We start from the raw sequence: 5,000 nt of genomic DNA on the forward strand, positions 1-5,000 counted from the left end.
GTGTTGAGATGATAGGTGACAGATCCTACTGTGTGAAATCCTGCTCCATTCTTGATTCAAATGTATTTTGTCACTTTTTTTTAAAGGTGCACTATGCAGTTTCAGAGGAGGGGGATTTGTTTATATTCACAGAGCCTGCAGTAAGTTTACTCAACATTATTTTTCTTACATGTTAGTTGTGAGTATTGAATAATTCTATCATCATGAATTATTTTGAGGAACCTGGAACCAAACGTTAAGACTAGAATATGTTTGTAAACCAAACTGTGGGCCCTGCTGCTGTAAACAACAACAGTGAAACGGTAACTTTTCAGGAAGCTTTCTAACTTCAAACAGTGTTCCAGGGATCTACATTTTCCTGTGAGGAAAGTTTGTTTTTTTAAGTTATGAGAATATACCTTAGAAAATGTTCACCTCTCCGACACACCCGAAGTTACATAGTGCACTTTTAAGTATGACAATCTCCCATTCAAAACGTATTCCTTCTTCATCAAACTAAAATTGGTCCCATGGAGAAAAAAATTAAAATTAAAAATAAAATTAAAAATTCCAAAGTTGACCAGGTTTGTCTATTCGTTGTAATCCTGTTCTTAGACGAACGTGTATGGAAAATTCCCAGAACTCCCGGCGGTTATTGTGAGGTGTCGCTTCCCTCCGTGTCTCGTGCAAAGAGACATTTAAAAAAATCCTCTCAAGGGTTCAGAGGTCAAAGGCTGTGTGTGTGTTTCTGTGTGTGTGTGTGTGTGTGTGTGTGTTTGTGTGCCTGCGTCAGTGCCTGCGTCAGTGCCTGCTTGCGTGTGTGTGTGTGTGTGTGTCTCTATGTCTTGTGTGTGTGTGTGTGTGTGTGTATGTGTGTTTGTGTGTGTGTATGTAGGTGTGTGTGTCTCTATGTCTTGTGTGTGTGCGTGTGTTTTTGCTGTGTGTGTGTGTGTGTGTCCTCAAAAGATGTCAGAGGTCAGAGGTTGTGTGTCTGCAGTGAGGCGATAGGTGTCTGTGTAGTGAGCCTCGTCCCAATACGCCCATTCATCATCATAACGGAGCGGCTTGGTTTGGTTTACAATGACGGCTTCATTCCTCTATGAGCTGCTGGTCCATTCTCCTCCAAACTACAGTCACTAAGAGAGAGAGAAGGAAAAAGTACTATTTAAAAAACGATTTAAGAGAAATACACAAGTAGATTTGGAAGTACTATAAGCATTTAATTGAAAAAATTTAAATATTTGCCTGGATTTTCTGAATTAAAAAATGAAATATCTCGTAATTCCAAAACACATTAAGAGAGAAAGAAAAACATCGGTTAAAGGAATACTTCACCCATACGGAACCGGCGTTCTATCATTATAAAATCGTTGTTATAATAATATATAATGATACGTGAAGTAGGTCTTTAAGAAAAAATAAATATATATATATATACAGGAAGTTATGGAGGTGTGGTGAATTCACTTGAAAAAAAAAAAAAAACATCTGCTCAGATTTTCTGAATTATCTAATAATCAATTCAGAGATAAACTTTAAACTGGTATGTAAACAAAGGAGGTCCCAGTAGCTAGTGCCATACCAGTTTACAGAGCCTAGGATGTTTATTACAGTTTTTCTCAGTTGCTTTGGTGCTTTTCTCAGATCAGAATGAAAATTCTCATAACTATTAGTTCAACCTCTGCAACAATTAGTCATTTGAGCACATCATACTAGTAGCAATTTCTCCTTCCTCTGAACAAATTGCAAATGCTTTTGGACATGTATCAGTTGCTTTCATACTATTCTCTGCTGTTTTATAACATTGTCATTTGCTTATGTCATGTCAGTCAAAATGAACTGTACTTGTGGATGCTGAATAGTCGTTCCCAATAAAACTAATAGTCTTCATTTCATTGCTTGAGTCATTACATACAAAATTGTTGAACTAGTTATCAAATTCTGTCAAGCAAATTTTATACCTTTTCTTTTTCCTTGCTGCATTGCAAGGGATAATATCCGTTGTGATGTAGATGAAAATATGTGGCCAGACAGACAGGAACGTCTGGATGTGCCAGAATGATTTACCTATATACAGTATCTCACAAAAGTGAGTACACCCCTTACATTTCTTCACATTTTTCATTATATCTTTCCATGGGACAACACTGAAGAAATGACACTTTGATACAATGTAAAGTAGTCAGTGTACAGCTTGTATAACAGTGTAAATTTACTGTCCCCTCAAAATAACTCGACACACAGCCATTAATGTCTAAACTGCTGGCAACAAAAGTGAGTACACCCCTTAGAAAAAATTTACAAATCGGGCCCAAAGTGTAAATATTTTGTGTGGCCACCATTATTTTCCAGCACTGCCTTAACCCTCTTGGGCATGTAGTTCACTAGAGCTTCACAGGTTGCAACTGGAACCCTCTTCCACCCATTTATGACAGCATCACAGAGCTGGTGGATATTAAAGACCTTGCGCTCCTCCACCTTCTGTTTGAGGATGCCCCCCAAAGATGCTCAATAGGGTTTAGGTCTGGAGACATGCTTGGCCAGGCCATAACCTTTACCCTCAGCTTTTTTAGCAAGCCACTGGTCATCTTGGAGGTGTGTTTGGGGTCGTTATCATGTTGCAATACCACCCTGCGGCCCAGTTTACGAAGGTTGAGTGCACGTGGTCAGCGTCGTACACAGAGGTTGGCTTTGGAAAATAGACGTATGAGTGCTGCCAGCATTGCTGAAGGGCTTGAAGGGGTGGGGGGTCAACCTGTCAGTGCTCAGACCATACGCCGCACTCTGCATCATACTGGTCTGCATGGCTGTCATCCCAGAAGGAAGCCTATTCTAAAGATGATGCACAAGAAACCCCACAAAAAGTTTTGCTGAAGACAAACAGACTACGGCTTACTTACTTAACAGACATGGATTACTGCAACCATGTCCTGTAGTCTGATGAGACCAAAATACATTTATTTGGTTCAGATGGTGTTAAGAGTGTGGAGCGGCAACCAGGTGAGGAGTACAAAGACAAGTGTGTCTTGCCTAGAGTCAAGCATGGTGTTTGGAGTGTCATGGTCTGGGGCTGCATGAGTGCTGCCAGCACTGGGGATCTACAGTTCATTGAATTCTAACATGTACTGTGACATACTGAAGCAGAGCATGATCCCCTCCCTTCATAAACTGGGCCGCAGGGCAGTACTGCAACATGATAACGACCCCAAACACACCTCCGAACGACCACTGGCTTGCTAAAGAAGCTGAGGGTAAAGGTTATGGACTGGCCAAGCATGTCTCCAGTCTTAAACCCTATTGAGCATCTTTGGGGCATCCTCAAACGGGAGATGGAGGAGCGCAAGGACTCTAATATCCACCAGCTCCTTGATGTCGTCATGAATGGGTAGAAGAGGGTTCCAGTTGCAACCTGTGAAGCTCTAGTGAACTACATGCCCAAGAGGGTTAAGGCAGTGATAGAAAATAATGATGGCAAAACAAAATATTGACACTTTGGGCCCAATTTGGACATTTTTTCTTAGGGGTGTACTCACTTTTGTTGCCAACAGTTTAGACATTAATGGCTGTGTGTCGAGTTATTTTGAGGGGACAGTAAATTTACACTGTTATACAAGCTGTACACTGACTACTTGACATTGTATCAAAGTGTCATTTATTCAGTGTTGTCGCATGGAAAGATATAATGAAATATTTGAAGAAATGTTAGGGGTGTACTCACTTTTGTGAGATACTGTATGTTCAGTTACAATATGTCCTGTTATATTGTTCACATTTGTGCACAGCTCTACCAAAAGGGTGTTTTTTATGTTTGTTCTAAATGAGTGACTGAAGTGTATTTTTCTTTTGCACAATGCTGTAGAATTGCAAAGAGCATATACAGTAAAAATGTGAAACATACGTATTCAGTGTCTTGTACTCACTTACTCCCCTAACAACAGCAATGTGTAACTTTACTGTAGTTTTCAAATGGCTGTACAAGTAGTGTTTAGTGCTGTCTTGAGCATTTTCAGGTAGTGTCACCGAGTTCTGACCTTTTTTTTGCATTGGAAAACACTGAGAGAATAAACTGTCATAATGAAAACATGACAAAGCCATTTGACTATCTTGTTCATAAACGATGGTGTCACGACTTCTCATTTTGATGACACTGGCAGTTTCATTGACATGAATACTTGCTTTTGAGGAATAGACTATCCATTTTGAGCAAGTGACGTACTTTTGCAGGTTATCCACTAGGTTTTGCAGTTTGCACTAATTGTTTTGAGAAATGCACTAACAGCTGTGCAAATGTTAATAGTGACGTGAGAAAAGCACCAAAGCCACTGAGAACAACTGTAACACAAGTACAAGATTGTGATATTCACTGATTTCGACAAACAAGTGATTTTGACACCAAGCGTTCTCCAGGATCTCTGACTTTTATGTGAATATTTATTAACTAACATGAAATATGGTGACGCGAACATCCATCTAACAGGTTGACCTACATGCATTTGTCTCTGGATTTCTTGCCCCCATTCCATCCCCACTGTGATACAGCAACATAATACACCACTCCAAATGTTCAGTGTCTCTCGTTTTTTACTATTTATAGGCATATGTTTGAGTAGAAGGAACATTTTGGATTTATTATACTACGGAAAAACATTTCTACCAAATTCCCCCAAAAATGTTATCATTAAGAGCATTTACATTTAAGTAATGTAATGAAAAATCCAGACTGGTCTCTTAATTTTTAGATAAATAGATAGATAGATAGATAGATAGATAGATAGATAGATAGATAGATAGATAGATAGATAGATAGATAGATAGATAGATAGATAGATAGATAGATAGATAGACGGATAGACGGATAGACGGATAGACGGATAGACGGACAGACGGACAGACGGACAGACGGATAGACGGATAGACGGACAGACAGACAGACAGACAGACAGACAGACAGACAGATAGACAGATAGACAGATAGATAGATAGATAGATAGATAGATAGATAGATAGATAGATAGATAGAT

At 39.3% G+C, this 5,000-nt stretch overlaps 1 protein-coding gene across 1 annotated transcript in view; it reads right to left on the reverse strand.

The window, feature by feature from the left end:
- Nucleotides 1-5,000, reverse strand: part of pcgf5b (polycomb group ring finger 5b) — an 18,731-nt gene that overhangs the window by 11,672 nt on the left and 2,059 nt on the right. Inside the window, exon 2 of the mRNA XM_080036957.1 lies at nucleotides 1-1,115. This exon is cut by the window's left edge and continues 325 nt beyond it. The gene's annotated coding sequence lies outside the window, so the exon portion shown is untranslated. The remainder of the gene's footprint in view (nucleotides 1,116-5,000) is intronic.

This window comes from Ammodytes marinus (genome assembly GCF_949987685.1).
Source record: "Ammodytes marinus genome assembly, chromosome: 11".
NCBI classification, from domain to species: domain Eukaryota; kingdom Metazoa; phylum Chordata; class Actinopteri; order Uranoscopiformes; family Ammodytidae; genus Ammodytes; species Ammodytes marinus.